At 40.6% G+C, this 23,028-nt stretch overlaps 1 protein-coding gene across 9 annotated transcripts in view; it reads left to right on the top strand.

Moving 5' to 3' along the window:
- The window catches only part of LOC101157835 (teneurin-3), a 324,490-nt gene that overhangs the window by 47,654 nt on the left and 253,808 nt on the right, over positions 1–23,028 (top strand). For all 9 annotated transcript variants that reach the window (XM_023954877.1, XM_023954876.1, XM_023954872.1 and 6 more), the window contains exon 2: positions 1,138–1,211. The gene's annotated coding sequence lies outside the window, so the exon portion shown is untranslated. The remainder of the gene's footprint in view (positions 1–1,137; positions 1,212–23,028) is intronic.

The following is a 23,028-nucleotide window of genomic DNA, read 5'->3' as shown; positions in this document are numbered from 1 at the left end:
CCCCGCCCTTATGGACGTGTATTTCATCTGAACCTCACTGTAATGAGTATAACCATCCAGAAACTTGTTGCTTTATGCTGCTTCATGGTTTTACCCCCCGGCCCCCCTTCTATAATCATCCTCCTATCCCCCCCTCTCTAATATCCCTCTTTTCTTCCTCCCTCCTTTCCTTTTCTTAATATATATATATATATATATATATATATATATATATATATATATATATATATATATATATATATATATATATATATATATATATATATATATATTTAATATCAGTCAACTTTTTTTTTTTTTTACCATTAGCTTACTCATTTCTTCCTGTTCCAACCCCACAGTTTGTATTGACAGTATTTTTAACACCCCAATCATAAGACACTAACAGGAGTTCTAACCTTCTCATTGGAGACATCCAGTCCAGGAAGATGTGTTTTGAGGCTAGCTACAACTATACTACAATTGAAGTACATCAAGTAAAACTTAATAATTGCAGTTCGTGTCTGGATGGAATCTTCTGACACAAACTCTTTCCTATAATGGAAGAGCTGTGAAAGAAAATTTGCACCGCGTCGACATTTCACACCAAGCTTCTTCCAACTGTAGGGGACATGAGCTAGTAAACAGCAGAGAAAGAATAAGAAGAATCCCCTCTCTGCTGCTCCATGCTTGTTCGTATGAGCACCGTCTGCTAACATTCCATTCATGAAACCGCTTATAGCGTATTCTTAAACGCGCAACACGTGCCCAGTGTGTGCAGAGCATGACAAAAACTTCACCCACTTTGTGTTTTGCCAGTTGACTCCTAACTTTAAGACAAACAGAGGCAAAAGCAGACCCCAGAATCCAGTTTAATGTTTGAGCGCTCCATCAATTTATCATCTACGTACCCCAATATTTTGGTTATTTGTGTAAAGACACCCATATTACTCATTCATCAAAAGCAAATGCTGTAAATGGAATTTGTGAACTGTTTTTACCAGTTTAAGTGATGACTAATTCTGATTACTAAGCAACAATCTTAAATCAACCATGTCAAAAGCTTGTTGTAATTCCATAAAGATTTGTATTGTTTACTGGTGGTTATTATGCCATTGTTTCCTGCTTTTGTGACTGTTCTTGTCTGTCTTTCTTTAGTTTTGGAAGTGAAAAAATGACAGAAGTTGGCAGCAGACCAGGGCCACCCAACTGCTAGATCGCTCTAAAAGTTGGTGAGTTTCTCTGAAACCTTTGTGCTGTATTTCCATCTGTCTCTCATGTTTGCATTGTCTTCTTTTGTGTAATTATGTGTGTTTTTCAGACATTTAGCGTTCCGTCCTGTTAATTTTTGCTGGAATTGTTCTTTCCGTTTCTCCTCGTAAATCTTCTAGTTGAGGAAAAAGAAGATAAGTGAGAGTTTGTCTTGATTGGGCCATTCTTCTTTGGAGTCGAGGGGAAAAAACAGCCGCTCCACAATTTGAACACGTGCAGCAAACTACTGATTGTGATCAATGAAAAGCAAGTGTGTATGTCAGGGAGGGGGTACCGTTTCATTGGGAATGGTGGGTAAGGCATGAATTGCCTAATTCTGAAGGCAGCTATTGAGCAAAAGGAGAGCTCCTACAGCAGTGTAGTGGATGTGTGTGCATGTTGTTCACGGTGAAGATGGCTTCCGATTCAATGGACTTCATTTCAGATTTGTTTTGGGATTTTTTTCCCCCACTACTTCCTGCAGCTCATCTTGAATTACGCTTTTCTTCTGCAAACGTTTGCCCCGTTTATGCAGAAAAACGACATGAAAAAAGCTAGGTCACCAAAGCTTAATTAAAACAGTTTTTTTTTCTTTTACCATAATCTCAACTTGCTGCGACGTGCTTCACCTTCTGCAACCATTTAACACAACTTAGGCTGAATGACTACCATTCTTTTGAAGACTCTGCCATTTAATGTTTGCTGAACAATGAAACTAACTAATAAATGTTTTGGTTCGCTACTTAATGAAAAATTAAATCTCTCCGTGAAATACAGCAACCGATAACTAATTTGACTGTAATGAATAAAGTCAGTTGAGTTATAAGGGCCTATATGCCTTATACCTTTTAGAGTAAACTATATCTTTAGGTTAAATATGATAATATATTACCTTTTGCACACTAAAGTACAATGATTATGTTAATGAGTTGTTTTTCTAATTTTCCCTACCCGGAAGTAAGAAGGCCCTACCTGTCTGCGTTTCACCCACGGAAATAAACAACATCCAAACTTTTGCAAAGATGGTGTGCATATGTGCATATTCTGCATATAAAAGGAAAACGCTTTTCCCGGTCACCGCTAGCTCCACGGAGAAAGTGGGTGTGTGTGTTAGCCTGGGGGGCGGAGCTGGCAACACATACTCCTCCTGGAAGGGGCTGTTCTTACTTTATAAGTGAATGTCAGAACCCACTCGTTTACGCGGATTGGGAGGGGCCTGGAGCTCAGAAAGCAGGTTTTTAGAGGAATAGTCAGAAATGCATGAATGGATCAAAATACTGCTTTGGGGTTGTTTTTTCCGAGGCATACATTTTATACAACACTTAAAAGCTCAAAGAAGTTGATTTTTGCAGGCCCTTTAATACTTTTTCCCAACAGAAAAATATGTAAAACTTAAATGGTGTTTTTACCATCTACTTGGGGATTTTCTGAAAAATAAGGACATCCTTGAACAAAATGAAGCTTAAATTAGTACTTCTGAATATTCTTTTATTCAAATTGTCAAGAATCAGAAGCAGACCAAAAAGTCTCATTTGAAAAATAATGAATTTGTGACACAGAAAATACGGTGGGCTGGCTGCAAGCTCCCTGCTATTAGTTCTTAGCAACTGGAAGGCGGTCAGCATTGCTCTGCACCTACAACTCAAAGGGAAATTTCCAATGAACTTTTGCAGAAACTATGTTCAAGAAAATGACACAATTTCTTTTCGTATATTTGCAAAAAAAAACGGCTTGATCATAATTAAAAGATCACTAGGAAGGTTTTTACAATTGGCGAAGAGATGATTACTGTGGGTCTTAAATCTATTTGTCATTATTCTAAAAATGTATATATTTTTTTGAATTATTATGGTGTATTATACTTATTTATTTTAAAACAAAGCTTTTCATTTTTTTTGTAAAGTAGAAACAAAGATATTCAGAATGGAAGTGTATGTGGTTCTGTTGCATACATCAGATGGTACACCAGTTGTTGAGTCATTAAAAAAAAACAATGAGTCTCACAAACTCTAAACTTTTAAATATTTAAAAGAAAAACATTAGTCATGAAGTTAGGGGCAAAAGTCAAATTTCCCATAACAATGAGTTCATGTTTATTACCAGCCTGGGGAGCAGGAGGGCTTTGACTCATCCGTGTCTTGTTCAAAGCTTTTTGAACATGCCATGAGCCTTAACTTGGTCATGCAACTCAGGTGTTACGGCCCCATGGTGTAGAAACTACAGATATTCCTGATATGTAGGTCTTTTTCCAATACCTCAATGATATGATACTAACGCAATCAAGTTTGGGTAATAAATAATGGTTTGTTCCAACAGCTCCACAAGTCTTAACCTTGAGCTCCTTTCACAGATTCACAGAGTCCCATGGAGATCTTGGGTCTAAAAGAGAATATCCAGGACCTTGACTTGCAAGAATTCCCAACAGTTGCTTGTATTTCTGTGGGTCTAATCATTTTGACCTTAGCTTTATGTTTCTCTTTTGGTCTTAACTACGCAAAAGCTGTCTTAAATTATTGAATTCATGCACTACAGGCTGTTTCACTATGCATGTTTTCTTATGTTTGTTTCATGTGGGGGTTATTTTAATTGTGCCTCAGAGTATAACTGCTCTAAAAAGTAGATTAATTGCTCTAATCTTGCTGCTTTCCTTTCACAGTAGCCACTCCTACTCCTTTATTCTTGATCTCTATCGGCCAACAGAGCTTGTGGCGCTCTGTGTCCTAATGACTAGCTGAAGCTGTCATCTCATCCCGCATAAATGACTTACTGAAAATGTTGTGCTTATAAAGTCTCATTTAAAGTGAAATAAGTTCTTTAAAAAAAAAAGATCAAAAGGAGATCAAGGAAAAAATACAACTAATTAGAAATGGTCATTACTGCATGCCACCAAAGTACCAGAGTACTACCAGAGACTTTTCTTGTCCACAACTTTGATAAGCTAATGTTTAAAAATCTGACGGTCAAGGACCTGAAACAAAACTTTTATTCTGATTAGTTACAATTTAGGCCTATTTTGTTGTGCAAGGAGAAAGTTGAACAAAATCTTCAGTGGGGACTTTTTTTTAGGTGGTATTCAAACTGGACACATTCGGTTTGCTCAAAGTGAACTAGAGTTCGTTTCACATGAAAATGCCCTCAATGCCCCCAAGCGGACCCTGGTCCGGGACATAGTCTCGGATCGTTTCCAATCGTTCTGAGCCCCAGCTAGTTCACTTTGAAGTTATCTCAGTCTGCATAGGCTGGAACAACTGGACCAGAATGGCGACCCTGGCTAGTCGTTATGGGATGGAGACAGAGTAGAAAAAGCCGGGACACATAGCAACTCATTGAAATGTGGTCAGATGAATGAAGACTCATTAAAACAACTTTTAACGTGATCCACATTACTTCTCACACTGTTTTCCCGACAATCTACACGTCATAAACACTTATCAGCCATCGTTTCTTCAGTAACCGCCTTGCAGCCTGCCTCCATTGCACTAAAGAAGTAAGTAAAGGGCTGTACCTGATGCTGATTCAGACGTTTATAATGAATCAGCGTAATATAACGTTTGAATAAGTGAACTACCCCGACAAGCATTGCAAAGTGCAGGACATATTTTTCGCCTCTCGTTGCTTTGCCCCGCCCTCTTAATTCCTGGCCAATGACTGAAGAGATCTCTAGTCGCATGCTTTTGTTTAGAGATTTTGGTTCTGAACATAAAGGTCCCGTTGAACGCAGTCTGAATAAAGACCAAGCGCAAGGTTTAGGACTCGGTCTGGACCTTAAAACTGTACAACAAATAATAATAATTTACTTGAATTATTGCTCCTTCCATTTCCTGTCTTTTTTCTGTTCAAAAGAGGTTAAAGTCAAATCTGAGCAGGTCCACATCATCTGGATTACTGTAGTTTAAATCCTGTTTGCTCATTAGGCTCCTACCTTTATTGCCATGGGAAAACAGACCCAAATTAATTGGGGAACTGTGGAGCTTTATAAATCCCAAATACACTAGAGAAAGACAACAGTTGTTAGGAGGTTTCACTGTTATTTACATGTGAAATGAGAACTTAGGAAGTTAGAAGTGACAGAATGTCTTCATTATATTCCTGATTACATATTCAGTTTAACTGTTGTTTTTATCTCCTTCGCTCAAGAGAAAAATCCTGAACTTTACTTTTTTACAGCTCTGCCTAATTCAGTCCTGTTGAAATAGAACCAGTTTCATGGTCAAATTAGTTTCTTCGAAGTTGGATGGTGACCTTTAGTGTACATTCATTAGATAGAGGATTTCTTCCTCCTCTTTGTTCAAAAGGTCCCTAGATTTGTCACTGAGTGCTTTTTCAAAAATGTGACAAAGACAATAAGTGTGCAACAATGTCTCAGTGTGAAAAGGTCATCCTCCTTTCAGTGCATGATCACACGATGATTTGAATTGAACACAAAGAAGAGGCTTATTCACGATTTTATTATCAACGTGCTTCACCCTTTTAGGATAAATCAGCAAAACCAAGAGAAAGCGGAATGTGAAAAGGTTTGTCAAGTACTCTTGGATGGTCATTAATAAACCACCAAAGGGATTCCTTTATTTTAGATTTGAATCACCAAGTGTATTTTCTGTCACAGCTTCAAGCTTTTTTTAAAGGCATATTTTCATCTGCTCCTGATTCACAATTTGAATTAAAAAAAATATCAAGAAATGCAATTCTGAGCATAATTTTCCTTATGTATTAGAAAATTAGAAAAATCATTAGAAAAATGCCCCAAGAACATGTTAGAAACACCAAAAACACAATTTTCATCAGAGTGTGTCTTTAACCCAAGCAGCAGCAGGAGCTAGAGTCAGATTTTTGCCGCCAGTGTTACTGAGCTTTGGCTTCATAGACGTTCACAACACCCAAAGTCATAACATTGACGAAGCAATAATTGAAAAATTCTGCAGTTATTAACTTCAGTACACTCTGAGTCACTTAGCAACTGCAGCTTCTGCAAAACTTGGACACCAACCATCATTTATCAAAAAGATGAGGCACAATAAGCAGAAAAAACTATAAGCAGCTGTTTAAATTGTTAGTCACCTCCACAGGAAGCTGTGGGTAAAGTTTGACTAAGAACTGCCAATATTTTATCAGCCGTTATTTGATGATATTTGGTTGATTATCTCATGGCAGGGTCATGTGACATAACACATCTTAAACACATCTTTTTTATTAAAAGTTTTTTTTTGTAAAAAATATCTGAAATGGGAAACAAATAAAGCTATTTTAATTAAGAAGTTGTGCAGGAGAAGTACTGATCCACCTGTGTGTTTGGTTCTTTAAGTTGGTTCTTTAAGTATTATGGGATGTGTAGGAATTCTAAAGCAGCACCTTTGTTTGAACTTTTAAAATAATACATGCTGCATATCAGATTTTCCAAACTTTTCCACAAGCAGACAGCACAAAGTACATTTGTCCAAAGTCCCTCTTTGGTGAAAAAAAAAAGTGCAAACTTGCTAAAAATAACAGCAAAGTCACTAAACTGGAAATCCTGCTACGGAGATGGTGGCTAAATGTCTGAAACCACAAAAGCCAGCAGCTGATGGGCATAAGTGGGGAGGAAACTGAGCAGTTTATCCTGGTGAGTTAATGTGAAGTCTATGTGCTGGGCTGTGATGGACCTGAGGGTTTTTTTTTTTTTTGCCTCAAAACAGGTGCTTTTCACTTGATCCCCCATTCCAATGACTGAATGAATAATGACCAAAAAAGGGTATAGTAGGTCAGACGTTTTAGCAAAATAAGAAGAACTAATGGTGTAAAAGAGATATGAGGTGTTAGAAGCTTTAATTGCAAAGAAGAAATGAATAGAAACGTATTTTTAATTAATTAGAGGATCCAACTTCAATAAAAAATTCTTTTTGCTTTCCCGACATTTATCATCAAAGCTTTATAATTCTGCTTAGTATCTTTTATATCTGCCTTTGGACATTTCTGAAAACAGAACAGCTTTTCTCCACTGAAAGAAAGGAATGAGTTTTTTTTGCCTGACATACTTTAAACTAAAGAATGAAATTAATGTTGGAGAAAAACTCTGGAGAAGAACGAAAAGCCAACTTGATGGATGTCCTCAAAACTAAAACATTTGTTTTTTATTTCTTCTGTTTACTTCAGCCTTAAATGTCTTATAAGGGAATGTACATTTACTTTAACATGCTACAGTGAACCTTTTGTTTATTAAAACTTGCTTCATGCGACTTTGCGGTTTTTATGGGGCATCTTACGTAACCTGCATGAAAATCCATTGTTTGGCTTGAACATCTTTTTGAAACAATTATTTTATTAACAAAAACAGTTTTTCCCATTTCTTTCGCAACTGCAGTGAGACTGGGAGCTACCAGAGAGACAAACCAAATCAAATTATGCTCCAGACAAAATGCAAAGAAGAAATATTGCATAGAAATCACTCAACTTTTACGCAGATTTTCTTTTTTTCCCACATCCGCCAATTAGTCCACCTTTATGTCTCGGGACTCGGCCTCTTCTCCAAAACGGCCCATTCTGACTGAAAAGCATGAGCTTTGTATCGACAATGGAATATTAATGCTTACAAATAAATCAGTTGTAAACTCAATTCAGTTTTATTTATATGGGTCAATATTACAACGCATTTGCCTCAACGGGCTTCACTGGTTGTATAAAACATCAAATCTGTCATGAAATACGATAGCAGATTGCTAAACTAAACAGACTAAACTAAACTGGGCATCCCTGCCCTAAGACCCTCCTTCTTGGTAAGGAAAAACCCCCAAAAAAAGGGGGCTCTGGGAAAAAAAAAGAAGAAACCTCGACGGTGTCCACGTGAAGGAGGGATCCTCTCCCAGGACAGACAGGCGATTTGCCAGAACTCTTGGAAAATAATTATCTCATCTAACTCTACAACTACATGTTTGAATGATGAAGCAGATGGCCTTCATCTAGATGGAGTTGGGGGACAGCTGGGGCGCAAGACGAGCCAGAGGCGAGGTCCACGGCCAGGTACAAGGACAGGAGCAGAAACGAGCCATCTGGAATCAGGAAAACTCTCCCGTTCCTCCGGGAATTGCACTGCACCAAACAGAGGCATGGAGAACTAAAGGATAAATAAATGATCAAGAATAGGGGAGAGAAGAAGTAGCTTTTAACTTCTAGCAGCCTACTAGAAACTATTTGTTATCATTATTGAAATGTATTTCAAACATGGTAGTAGTAAGTTGCATGCACTATGGCACATAAAGTCAATGGTAATAATAATAATAAAAATAAGATTAATAGCGACAGACTGGCGACCTGTTCAGGGTGTCTCCTGCCTTCGCCCATAAGTGGCCGGGATAGGCTCCGGCAGCTCCGTGTCCCCGAGAGGGACAAACAGAAGAAAATGAATGAATGAATAAGATTAATTGAAAATCAAAACTTTTAGGATATCAATATTAATACAATTTGGTATTAATCTAAGCGAGGGGAATGGGCCGCCCCGGGCCGGTGTATTAAACTATCTTTACTCTGCTTATGTCAAGGGGTGTGAATTCGGACACAAAAGCAGGACGGCAGAAGTTCGAATCAAAAGGATATTTTAATCCAAGGAAGGCTTCTTAAGCTCGTAGAGACCGAGGTCAAACAAGTAGAACGATCCGGTGACAAGTGAAATCAAAACAGGAGCTTATATACACACACATAAATGAAAACAGGTGGGTAAACAGGTGCCGGTGAAGACCGGGGTAAGTTACCTAAAGAACCAACAGAAGACAGAACATGAGTTAACAAAATAAAAGCCCGAACCCGGAAGTGAGACAAAGATGAACCGCCCTGGCCCCGGCTCCTGACAGTACCCCATCCTCAAGGGGCCCCTCTGGGCGCACCACCGGGCTTGTCAGGGTGACGCCTGTGGTACTCCCTGAGCATGCCTTTGTCCAACATCCTAGATGTGGGTTCCCAGGACCTCTCCTCAGGACCGTAACCTTTCCAGTCAACCAAGTACTGCAGACCCCGGCCCCGACGTCTGACGTCCATGATGCGTTTGATCGTCCATGCGGGCAGACCGTCGATGATGCGAGGTGGCGGAGGTCAAACCCGTAAGGGGGGCCGCGACCGAACTATAACCCCTAATAAAACGGCGTAGGTAATTGGCAAACCCCAGGAATCGTTGAAGCTGCTTCCGATTGACCGGAGCAGGCCAATCAACCACCGCGCTGACCTTAGCTGGGTCCGGTCGCACCTCCCCCTCCGCAATCACAAAACCCAAAAAAGACACACTGGAGGAGTGAAAATCACATTTTTCTGCCTTGACGAAAAGCTTGTTCTCCAATAGGCGCTGAAGAACCAGACGAACATGCCGCCTATGTTCGCCGGGACTCCTGGAGAAAACAAGAATATCATCAAGGTATACAAAAACAAAATGGTGAATGTAGTCCCTGAGTACATCGTTTATCATGCCCTGAAATACAGCTGGAGCATTAGATAGTCCAAAAGGCATCACCAGATACTCGTAATGTCCCAAATGCGTGTTGAAGGCGGTCTTCCATTCGTCTCCCTCCCTGATGCGAACCAAATGGTACGCATTCCGTAGGTCCAATTTGGTGAAACACCGGGCCTCCTGCAGCGTCTCGAAAGCGGAGTTCATAAGTGGAAGAGGATAATGGTTCTTTACCGTAATGGCATTCAACCCTCGGTAGTCAATGCATGGGCGTAATGTTCCATCCTTCTTCCCCACGAAGAAAAACCCCGCCCCCACAGGAGACGAAGAAGGTCTGATAAGGCCCGCCTGAAGAGAGTCAGTTACGTACTGCTCCATTGCCTCCCTCTCAGGTTTGGACAGACTATAGAGATGGTTCTTGGGCAGTGTGGCACCCGGCTGCAGTTCAATAGAGCAGTCATACGGTCTGTGCGGGGGCAAGGAGAGAGCCCGGAATTTGGAAAATACCTCCCCTAGGTCATGATATTCAGGAGGGACCTTGGAGAGGTCAGGTGAGGGCGGCTCCCCTACCGGGTCAGCGGAGTCAGACTCTGGATGCCGAGCTGAGCGTAAACAGGCCTCGTGACAATGAGTACTCCAACTGACTACGCGATTGGTTGGCCAATCGATGACTGGGTTGTGATTCAGAAGCCAGGGAAACCCTAGAACCACCGGATTATGAGGGGACTCAAAAAGAAAAAAACTGGTATGCTCGTGGTGGTTCCCAGAAAGGATGAGGTGAACAGGTTCAGTGATCTGGTTAACTGTGGCGACCACCTCACCGTTGAGGGAGATCACCCGCCAAGGGCGGGGAAGCGACTTGGTCCTAAGACCGGCCTGTCTGGCTAGCTCAGCATCCATAAGGTTCTGTTCAGCCCCAGAATCTAACAAGGCCCGAACAGGAAACCCCCCACCCTTAGACACAATGTGACCCTCCAAAAGACAGGAGGTGGATTTAGAATCGACGGGCACCTGGCCTCCGCTCGTCAGTGTGCCCACTTTTAATGACGAGCGGAAGCTTTTGGGCAGTTCTTACAGTAATGACCCCGCTGACCACAGTAAAGGCACTCACCTGCTGCCTCCTTCGTCTACGCTCAGTGGGGGACAAACGGCCACGACCCAGCTGCATAGGTTCCTCCAACGGGGCTGCAGGAGGCACTGTGGGGGTAACAGAAGACATATGAGGGGAGGGCTGGACGTAAACGTCAGGGTGTCCCCTGAACTGGGAAGCGTCCACCCGGCGCCCCCGCCGACGATCCTGCAGTCGATTGTCGATACGAATCACCAGGGCGATAAGAGGCTCCAGGGATGAGGGCAGCTCCAAGGGAGCTAAGTGGTCCTTCAGCTCCTCTGATAATCCCTCTAGAAAAGCGTCCGTAAGCGCTGCGGGGTTCCACCCGCTCTCTGAAGCGAGAGTCCGGAACTCAATAGCATAATCCGTCACCCGACGGTTACCTTGTGTCAGCCGCATCAGCGCCCGAGCCGCCTCTCTGCCGGGTTTCGTGTGTTGAAAAACCTGGGTGAAGGCGTCGAGAAAGGCAGAGAGAGAGGCGCAGGTCGCTCCTCCACGTTGCCACTCCGCAGTGGCCCATGCTCCGGCTCTGTCAGAGAGGTGTGAGATTATAAATGCCACCTTGGCCCGATCAGTAGGGAAACTGGCTGCCTGCAGCTCGAAATGAAGCTCGCATTGAGTGATAAACGCCCGACAATCCCCTGAGTCGCCGGAAAACCTCTCTGGTCGGGCCAGTTGAACCCCCGGGGCGAGTGACGTCGTCTGGACTGGAATCACCGGTGTCGGCGCAGAGGTAGAGTGATGTGGCGGATGAGATGACGGCGGCTGCTGGAGCTGCTTTGCCAATGTCTCAATGCGATCACCGATCATGGTCAGCTGATGCTCCTGGCGCCCAGCCATCTCCAGCATACCTCGCCTGAGGTAATTTAGCTGTTCCTCCTGCTGGAGAATGACCCTCTCCTGGGCGTCGCTGCTCGTTCGTGGAACTCCTGCGTCCGCTGCGTCCATGATGACCGGATCGTAATGTCAAGGGGTGTGAATTCGGACACAAAAGCAGGACGGCAGAAGTTCGAATCAAAAGGATATTTTAATCCAAGGAAGGCTTCTTAAGCTCGTAGAGACCGAGGTCAAACAAGTAGAACGATCCGGTGACAAGTGAAATCAAAACAGGAGCTTATATACACACACATAAATGAAAACAGGTGGGTAAACAGGTGCCGGTGAAGACCGGGGTAAGTTACCTAAAGAACCAACAGAAGACAGAACATGAGTTAACAAAATAAAAGCCCGAACCCGGAAGTGAGACAAAGATGAACCGCCCTGGCCCCGGCTCCTGACAGCTTAGAGCTATGGAGAAATATGTTTAATGGATTACAGTAGGTTACTTAGTGGAAGCAATAAGTTAAATATTCACTGATTACTAGCTAGAATGGTAATTAACCCGCCTAAAGAGGAGTGTATTAAGCCTAACACACATTGTTAACGGGGTGTGACTGTAGAAAAGAATTCATTGTCAGCAAAGTTTTGCATTATTTTGCACTATACAATCCAGCAAACAGTCATTTAAAAATTAAAAACAATAAAGTTTTAAAAGTTGACAAAACTTTTGTGTCCAAAAGCTTTTGAGATTTAATGGGAGCGGCCATTTTTACAACAGCACTTCTACTGCCCCTAGTGGAATGATGATGTACTACAGGACAGAAAACATAGTCTAAAGGGCCGTACACACCGGGACGAATATCGGCGCACGTTCTTCGCCAGCGTTTTTCAACACATTTTTTGTGTTCACACCCAAGCGATTTTTGCTGACGATGAGCCGAGTGAACATGCAAATTCATTCTCTGACATTAGATGGCGCTTAATGTAAAACAGAAATACCCCTGTACACAAGGTGGCGCTGCGCAACTTTACGCTTCTTAAAGTCGCTTTTCACTCAGAAGAAAAGAGCAAGTATTTACGCGCTTGTCAGAATCATACAAAGAAAACATGAATATTTCAAGCAGCTCCAGTTCCAGCGATGAAGAAATTATTGTTCTGTTGAATGATGAAAGACGCCGGAAAAGATGCCGATTTTGGGTACATCCCATAGTCACGAGAAGAGAAGAACATGGGGAGTTTTATCGACTGGTACAACAGCTGAAAATGTATCATGAGCGTTTTCGGGGATATTTTAGAATGTGCGTCATTATTTCTTTGCGGCAGTGTAGATGCTACTTGGCGTATATCTTCTTCGCCGTGACGTATGTGTGTTCAGCAAGACAGTTTTGTGTTTGAGCGCCCCCAAGTTTTGTTTTACTGTAACATCAGAAGCTCCAGACACGTGTGCAAAAGCGCCATTCTGATTGGTCGTATAGTTTTTGATGCGGTGCGTCATACCAAAAAAACGAACCCGAGGCGTTTTTAAAAAAATGACGCTTTTACGCGTGGCGTTTTTCGCGTCCGTGTGCACACTCACATTGGTGCCCTTTGTTTAGTCACGAGGTGTTAAACGTCGGCGAATATCGCACCCGAAATTCGTCCCGGTGTGAACAGGCCTTAAGTTGTTAGTAATGGATTTTTTATGGAACATTTGGATCATGCTAAAGATATTACGGTCTCAGAAAGGAATGTATCAAATATGATACAAATGGTTATGTAGCAAAAAAAAAAATCTGTCAATGGGGTAAGAAACAGGGTCTTACCAAGAATTATTATTTTAAGAAAGAAATTCTTGTCATGTAGACATGTTTTCTCAAACTAAGATTATGAGGGATTGTGTGCGATTGAAAAAATTTCTTGATAAGATTATTTGTCATGCAAAACATAAAACAATGTTCTTTTTCCTTCCTTAAGATTTAGTTGTTGCAGTGTTCAGAGATACATTTTGAAGATTGAAACCTATCCATGCATCTTCTTCACCCCTTAAATCCCTTCCGGGGACTCAGGGGGGCTGGAGCCAATCCGGCCAATGTTGAGCGAAGGCGGGGTGCAACACCCTGGGCGGGTTGCTCTTTCTTTTCTGTGAATTTTGGAGGATGCTAAATAGGTACAGTTTAATTGAAATCTCTGCTGATGAATTTTAAATGTAAACACGCTGCAAGATTAAATGTCAAAGTAAATTAGTTATGCCTACGTATGTGTTATGCATTTGGCTTGAAGATAGCAGGACAACTCATCTTAAGGTGGGGTGAGACGTCACACCTTTTTCTGTTTACTATTCAAAGTAGTATTCCTCTTAATTTATTTATTTTTTTACATTTTTCTTCATACTTAACACAACACTAAGAAAAACGCACCATTATGTGGGAAAACTACCTGGACGGTCATTTTGGATACTTGTGGGTATACTTGCTGTGCTGTAACATTTTGTTCATGTTCGGTGCCTCAAAGCAGCCGCATAAAAGCTCATTGAGAACTCAGAGATTTTGTGTTCAGCAAAAAGAGAAAATATGCATCAATTTAGAGAAGCAGGTGTGCGGGAGCATGAATGAGCAATGAGAGCAAGGTGTGCAGCTCCTCTTTTTAAGCCGCTGAATTCAGAGCCATACCCTGCTAATCAGTCTGGTGTTCAAGTGAAAATTAGCACGGATACGCCGCGCAGAAATATGTAGATGGCTTTTAGCCTAACCAGTCACAATGTTCCATAATTCATTTACCCATCACCTTTCTCATCCTGCTTTTGTTGTCTGTTTTTTGTGTGCATTTTGCCGTTCCATCTTCCGTCGGCTCTCTGTTGTCCGTTTTTCCATGTCTTCTTTCTCAGGGATGATCCTTGTGGTAATACACCAATTTTGGCTCATTTGGTTCTTTGTGCTTACTGTACTCCAGTTACTGCCAGCAGATGATGGCTATATTGTGTGGCATCAGCCTCTGCCGTTCTAAAGCGCAGTTTTCTGTAATCTTTTCACTCTAATCCCATTTATGAATCAGGTGATTATTTACGTGATATGGAGAGAACCGCGGGAATCAGATGTTGTTTAATCTGATGGCGGAAAATAAACCTGCAGCCGTAACAGCGGTGATTTCTCAGCTGTTTCCTCCAAGCACAAAACATTTGTGAAAAATCAAACCAGGGCTTTTTTTGGTTCTTTGAACCATTATCTGACATTATGCATTATCCTTGAACATCTCAGTCAAACCCTTATTAAAGACTCTGTGACAAAAAAAGAAAACAAAAAAGATGAAGCATGCATACTGCAAATTTATCTTTTAAAGCCCAGAGATACACAGTGACACAGAGACATGCAGAGAAAGCGCGAAACAAGTGCCTTTTTGTGATGGACCATTTGAAAGCTGTTACCTGAACAGAAGGAGGAAAAATTTTAAGAACCGAATAAAACAAGAAACATCGATGGTTCAAATCTACTCATCTTTGGGAGCAAAGGATGAAAGACTAAAAGTAGACGTGATGAAAGAGAGATGAACAAAGAAGAGAAAATAACAGGAAAGAAGAGAGGGATGGTATGGGGTAAAGATGGGAGTGAAGGGCTGAAAAGAGGTGAAGGACCTAGAATGAATGAGCTCATTGTTAACGAGATGTGACCTCCCCCCTTCTCCCCGCCTACAGGAGACCTTTGTCCCTCCCCTCACCCCCAAGTCAGCTACTGTTAGCTCCTGTTTCCAGCAGCCACTTCAGATTTCAGCTCGTCTTGTGGGAAGAGGACAAACTTCTGGTTGTAGAGATCCGTTCCTGTTAACTCTTTAGCGTTCCTGATATTTTTCTAGTTGTTAGCACTCACGGGATAAATCTCTTCTCATCACACATGTGTTATTTTTCCTTCTTATGAAGTAAAAAGATCGCCTTATAGGATAAAATACTTATTGTATATTCTACATTTACATTTCTTAATAGGCTTAGGCATTAGCAATTAATTGAAATTGTAAGGCATTAGTTTTATGATTCATTTTATTCTACGATAAACATCTTCACTGTATTGTGGATTTACAAATGTCTAACATTTTGGCTGAGGCTCCTTATGTCATACACTAATAGTTGCCATTACTTGTAGATTTTACTTCACAGTTGGCATATTTTGTAATTTAAGTATGCATATATATCGCGTAAGGTTATTTCATCCAGACAAACCTGGATGAATCCAATGAAGTGCGGCCACATTTATTGTCAAAAGGGTCATATTCCAGCTAAAAAGGAAGGTCCATAGGTGCTGAACCAGCCGACTAGGACGGTGTATCAGGGGCACCATATAAGAAAAAATATATAAAAGAATACAGGAGACTAATGTCGTCAAATTATGAGAAATATGTCAACATTTTACGAGAATAAAGTTGTAATTTTGCTAAAATAAGTTAATGTAAGCCTCAACCCACATAACGGGTCGGCTAATTCCATTAATGCAGCCAATTGTATTTATTGTTTATCGTCATTTATCATTCACTCCTTATTGGTCAATAATCTTCTTTCGAAGAGGTCCAGTTTCCTGCTAATTCTTCCTAATGTCCTAATACTTACAATAGTACTATAGTAACTCAATAAAAGACTTCCATATTTTTGTAAAACCAAATAATTGCTTACATTGTGTTCAATGTCATGAAATCGGTTGTTTTTTCCGCTGTTGTTTCTATTTTTTTTTAAACAGCCTTTTGCCTCATAAATTAATGACTTTCATTTATAAATTCCAAATTTATCATTTGTAAAAAAGTCTAACTTTATTCTCGTAAAACATTGACTGTTTTTACTCATAGATCGGCAAGTCTATTTTACGCCATTTTTATTAATTTTCCGACTTTTTTGTCTTAAATGTTTTACCTTTTTCTCATATATTTATTTATTTCATCTTTATGGCGGCCCTAATACTCAGTGGTACCCAACAAAACTAATGTGCGCATTCCTTTTTTTTTACCCAATGCTCATCTTGTCTTTTTCTGATTCCACTACATACTTTTGTGCTAGGTTGTTTGTCACATCTCATCTTTCCTCACGTTAGACTCTTCGTCTGTGCACATTTTTGTCTCAGGAGTGCCAAGCATCTTTCATTTACTCATCCCTCTCTTTTTTCTAATCTGAACAGAGCAGGGGATTAGGTGGCAGAAAGGGAAAGGTAGTGAATGCAGATCGAGGGAGATTATCCTGGCAGATTTCCATGTGCGGGCTCATTGAAACTGGACAGAGAATGAAGAAGAATGTGGACGTGACATTCAACCGGAAAAGAGGAGCAATATAAAACAAACAAAAACTCAGACAGTATTTATAAAAAGTATTGATGTTACTGTCATAACATATTTTTGATTGATATAAGACAAGAGCTGGGACAGATGGACAGAAAACTGAGGTAGGTCAGAGACAAATTAATACCTTTTTATTGAAGTTTATTTCCTAAAGGATGCTGTACTTGCATTAATCATCAAATAAATTCATGTATTCTGCCTATTTTATGTATTAATGTTGGTTTCTTAAGAAAAGTGGTTCCTTTTTGTGCTAAAGCAACCTATTATTAGACAGTGTAGCACTTTAAAACCACTGTTCTGCATTCCTGATATGTTAAAAACTACTATTGTCTCTCTATAATTCTTTTCCCCAAAGTTAAACAGCAATTTCTTTTTCAGTCATTTTTATTTTTTGTTAAATGGGTTTGTCAGCCTGTAATCATGCAAGGCATGTGTTTTGAATGCTTTTTGTAGCCAAAAGAACATTTTGAGAGCTGAGTCATTTTAGGAATGCCAAGGTTTTTTGTCCTCAAATGTTAAATTCTGTACTGCAATACTTTATCGCAAACAGGGGTGGTTTTTCCAGGAGAGCCACACAGCGTCACTGTGGAAACAGTCACAACCCTAAAAGGAATACAAAAGCAACAGATGAAAGAGAAGCATAAACTCCCTTTATACTTCTGATTACTAATAGATGTGGATTTGAACGTATAGGGAAATGGACTGCAATCAGCCTTGTATAAATAAGCCCATTTATGTGGGGAAATCTGCTATAATCATGAACCATCAGCATAATGTTCACTTTGCTTTGCGGGGTAGGAGGATTTTCTTAAGAAATAAAGTGAAACTTTAACGCTTGGAGAGGTTTTGCAGATAATCTGACAGCTAGCTGCTAACAGTTTGAGCAAAGAGACTATTGCACAAAAAATGTAGCATTTTCAGACATTGAAGACATTAATTTGCCCCCATTTCATCGATGTTCAAAAAGTGCATTCATGCATTATAGTGCAACTTTGTGTTAGAAACACCTGATTATGTTTTTATGATGTTTCCTGTGTGGTTGTAGCTCACAGGCTTGAGTAGCCTCCCAGTCAGATGGTTGGTCAGAGGTTCAATCCCAGGTTAAACAGTCCTTGAGCAGGACATATAATCCCATGTTGCCCCATTTATCACAACAACAAAAAATAAGGAGTAAATTGCTTTAAATAAAAGTGCTAACTTCTATCTATTGTATTATTTCCTTCATCAACTTCCTGAAAGGTAAATTAAATCACCACAAAAAAAGAAGTGCATCCCAGGCTTTTCTATAGAGACGCAAATATTTTTCTTCTTAGCCATTATAGGGTTTAGGATTATGTTTCACTGGTTTATTATCGTTTCCATTGTGTTTTCTTTATTCTGCTAATAGAAATAAACAAAAACAAAAAGAATACACAGTTCACTTTACTGTAAATTTCTAGATTTCACAAATATTTTAAAAATGAAATAAAAATCTAAGTACAGTGGTCCCTCTCTATATCACAGTTCACCTCAACAGTCTTGTTGTGTTGCAGATTTCTTTCAGTGCAATTTTGCATTTTTTTCTTTTTTACAGTGAATTGTGTTCTGCATCCTGATTGGTTGTTGATCTTGTCAATCAATTTTTTTGCTATGCCTCCTGTACAGAATGCGTTCAGTTTGCCACTATACACAAATCCACAAATGAAATCCGATCTTTTTGTTTTCATACTATAATCCGGGATTTATTTATTATTTATGAAGATTCAAAATTTGAGAGTTTGAACGGGAGAGAAAAGTATGAACATTTTCATATCTATTTAAGCAAAATGTATATTGCGTGTAGTGAGGGATTTTACAGCGGAATTCGTCTATCACAGGTTATTTTAAGATAAAATAGAATGTTTAATAGTTAATCAGAATGTTTACTTCGCCTCCGTCATGTCTGCATCTGACATCGGTCCCTCCACAACACAGTCTGAAAACAGGAAGCCGGTCCACATTTCAAAATAAAAAACTTCCATTGTACACTCAAATTTTGGGTGCAATGAGCTCAATCCAGGGTGACACCTTGGGCAAGACCCTTCACGCGATTGTCTAACAAGGGGGCTCAAGTCTGGGCCCTCCTGTGCCGGTCCCTAGCCTGGATAGAATACAGGGTTGTGTCAGGAAGGGCATCCAGCGTAAAAAAAAAAACAGTTGTCTGAATCGGTGAAAGCTGATTTGCTGTGGCAGCCCCTGATGGCGTGTGCTGAAAGTTACAAATTTAAGGGGACGCACCCACGCGGTAATACATGTTAACACTGCGGAAAACCAAGTTGTCCAGTTTTACCATGGAGGACAAACTTTAGTTTTGGAAGTACAAAAACATATCATCCTTATGACAAAAGAGACATTTTACGAGGACTCAGTGAGGAAGGAGAGGGCATGGGGCCTGATTGCTTGAAGTTTTGGATGAACTACTCGACATGGAGGTGGCAGGAGGCAGGGGGGAGGGGGAACGGACTGGAGACGCAACAGGGACGATGCGAATCAACTGACGGTCGAGAGACCGTCTCCCCACGCAAAGCAAGGGAGACCCCCTGCAGACGGACCAGTGTAAATCAGGTGTAACCCCCACAATAAACGAGGGAACAAAACAGAAAATCAGGTTGGTGAACTATAGACAATTAAATCAGAGCTGAATGTGAAAAACTTTACACCAAATAAAGTAAAATTAGGGTCACGGAATTTCATTGAAACTTTAAGTAGAAAGGATCAAAGGTCACCTTCTAAAAACCTATTTTTAAAAACAATAATTGTGGGTTTTGCTCACCCAAGGCAATAAGCAAAAGAAAAATATATATTTTTCAATGTTTTATTTTTTTTCTTTTCTTTTCCCAGTGGGGTTGTTAAAGGTTTAATATTTACCCTTTAGATTTTAGAAAGACCAGATGCCTTTATCAGTCTGTCACAGGTGTGGTTAGCAGCAGCTAATTCATATTGGAGGGTTGCCAAATTAGTCACATGCGAATAATCATTAGGAATGTGCTACAAAGTGGCACAGATAAGCAGTAGCCTGTGCAGCCGGGGAGACTTTCTCTGAATTCAGGCAGTGAGTTGTGCGGGAGATTGTAACTCGGTTAGGTGCCGGGGTTGTTTTTTTCTGTAGCTTCACAGAGCTCCCAGTCCCCTCAGAGTCTTTTATTTCCTCAGTCTCTAGATGGTCACTGTGTGATGGCCAAGGGGCGTGAGTGTTTGTGTGCACTTTGATTCAATAAGGCATAGGGGGACAAATGTTTCCCAAGGTCCCCCAGACAAACCTGTTTGTTAAAGTACACGTGCACACTTGTGTATTTTCCTTGGAGCTGTTTTAAGGGTGACCTCGAGGAGACAGCTCAACCACTTATCAACAAACACAGCCCCCCCGGCAGCAGCCAGTGTCAAATGACACGATCGCTTTGAAAAAAAGATGTCAGTAATTAAGAGATTACTGGTTATCTGTGATGACAGCATGCAGGACAAAGACGTGAGTACGTCTTTGCTTCCTCAGATCTTGGAGTGCGTTTCCTGGCTGTAAATTGTGTGCCATAAATAAGTTATGTCCAAAGAAACATTTGAAAAGATTCCATTTAGTTTTCTGGATTCTTCAGACCAACTTTGTAGAAAAAAGTAGAAAAGTAGAAAAAAAACATGTACGATGGATTAAAAAACTTTAGGACTGCAAACTAGGCCACAGATTAATTTGTATTTTCTTAAATAAGGTTTATGTTCTCAGCTGATTATTGATACTTTAGATATTGCATTTACCTTTGCTGCCATTATAAGCTACAACAACAACAACAAAACATGATAGTTTGATTTATTTTTAAATAACGAATAAATGATAACATAGTCTCTGTGGCAGACTGGTGTAGGAACCAGTCTGTTGTAGGTGTAGTGGACCCCGCCTCCACCCATAAGTAGCTGGGATAGGCTCCAGCAACTCCTTTACTCCGAAAAGGATTTGGCAGGTTTAGAGGATGGATGGACAAAAAAGAAGACCCGAAAATTCTACTAAGTAAACTGGAACATAACAAATCTTGTAGTAATTAAAAACATATCCATAAAATGTAATTAAAAACTACTTAAAACATTTCCTTAAAGTCCCACTCCAATCATCCTTTGAACTATTTTAGAAACGTTCCTAGTTATCTTTTATTTTCAATTTTTAGCCAAAATCAAAATATATGTGCTGTTTTTTAAAACAGTTTCTGCACAGCGGCAGCGGGGAGTTGGAGTTCCTGCCAAGCAACCCCATTTCCCCTTCCCATCACTCAAAATGCGGTATCTGTTTACCCGCTCGTCCGCTAGCTTACCCCCCTAAACTAACGTTACTGGTGCAGCAGACCAGGCGAGCAATATCCGAGCAATCCAGCCGTACAGTTTTGAGGCAGATGCAGGCTCAGACGAGGAAAATAAAGATGTATGCGGATGTCTACAAGTGGATTCAGCAGAATAAGGCGGAGCAGGGAGCTTGTGGCCCACTCAGCGTAACATTTACATCACAAAAAAGCTCCATTTTAAGCATTTTTTTCCCGTCTGCTCCTGATTCACAATGATTTGAATAAAAAAATACTCTGAAATGCAGTTTTGAGCCTAATTCTCTTTATATCTGTCCTCCATTATGAGAAAAATGTCACAAAACATGTTAAAACACCAAAAACAGTGTTTATAGGAATGTCTCTTTCATTTTAAAAATCGACTGTTGGTGTTTGATAGTATTTTGAGACAAAAATATTTTCTTTCTGCTAATTAAAATACCTTTTTTGCCTGCATTATATTGTAGGCAGAAGGTGTAAACATCCATCAGTAGATTAATTAGTTGCTTTTTTTGTTATTTCAAACTCTTTGGGAACTGATAGTTATGTTTTGAAAAATGGGTGTCACTGCAAAAGTACTGAAACTGTCTATTCTATTCTATTTATGTCCTCTAATTACCAGCAAATGTATACACACCTCCACTTCCAGATGAAGCTGATGAGCCACGTTTTGACAAAAAATAGTTACATTCCTATTTTAGACCAAGCACGTTGGCTAAACTAAAGGTTTTTTATTTTTCCTTAGTCGATCTATATTTCAAAACCATTGCTACATTTTCATGATTTAGTGTAATAGTTTAATTCAATTTCTATATTCTCTCTTTCTCCTCAATTTGTTTTTTCCCCTTCCTTGGGTTTTCCAGTGACAGCAGTGACCGTTTAAGAGATGAGATCAAAGAGGAACTACCAAGCCGTTTTTTAATCCCTATTAGCTTTTCTTCATTGTTCATTGAAGCACAATATTTTTAATTAACGTTTTAATTATAGATGAAGCCTGATCAAGCTTTCTTACTTAACAAAATCACCAGCTAACTGATCTTTAGTTCAGTATTTCTCGTCGTTTGGCCTCTTTGCTTTATGTAGTTCCACCTATTTTTTTGCCTTTTACTTAAACCTATTTACGAAAAACATGCTGTTGTATTTTTTTTACAGGTGTATTTAGAATTAAATTTCTTTTAAAGCCAAAGGGTCATGCACCTAAATGTGTGAAACTTGTTCTCAATATTTGACCCATGCGGTGAGCACAGCCGGGCTTGGTAACCATTTGGTAGTTTAACCCTCCAATCCAACTGTTACGGGGAGGGGATGAGGGGAGTACCCAGGCGCAGAGAGGACGGGGTTTAATAATAACAAAACTACAAAAACAAAAACCACTGCATACGGCAGGCTAGAAAACTCGAAATATATTACACTCGAAACAGGGGAACAATACAATATGGACCAGCACAGGAGGAAGGGAAAGACAGGACTTAAATACATACAAGGCAACAAGACACAGGTGGAAACACTCAGGACTGATGGGGCAAGGTCAAACTCGAAACAACAACGGAACAGGAAATACTACAAAATAAAACAGGAAGTGAAACTCAAAACATCACAGAACAAAAGGAAACAAACCACAAGGGCAAAGAAACAGAAACCGTAACATCGCCCCCCCCTCAAGGAACCGCACCGAGGTTCCTCAACGAAGCCCACGAGGAGGGGGTCCAGAGAACACACTGCCACATGCAGCAGAGTCCGGGGGGCGGCCGGGAGGCCGTTCAGTCCGGCGAGGCGGGTCCGGGGGGCGGCCGGGAGGCCGTTCAGTCCGGCGAGGCGGGTCCGGGGGGCGGCCGGGAGGCCGTTCAGCCCGGCGAGGC

Source organism: Oryzias latipes, chromosome 1, assembly GCF_002234675.1.
Source record: "Oryzias latipes chromosome 1, ASM223467v1".
In the NCBI taxonomy this organism is placed as follows: domain Eukaryota; kingdom Metazoa; phylum Chordata; class Actinopteri; order Beloniformes; family Adrianichthyidae; genus Oryzias; species Oryzias latipes.
Note: the sequence above shows the minus strand (reverse complement) of the source record. Positions and strands in the feature narration are given on the sequence as shown.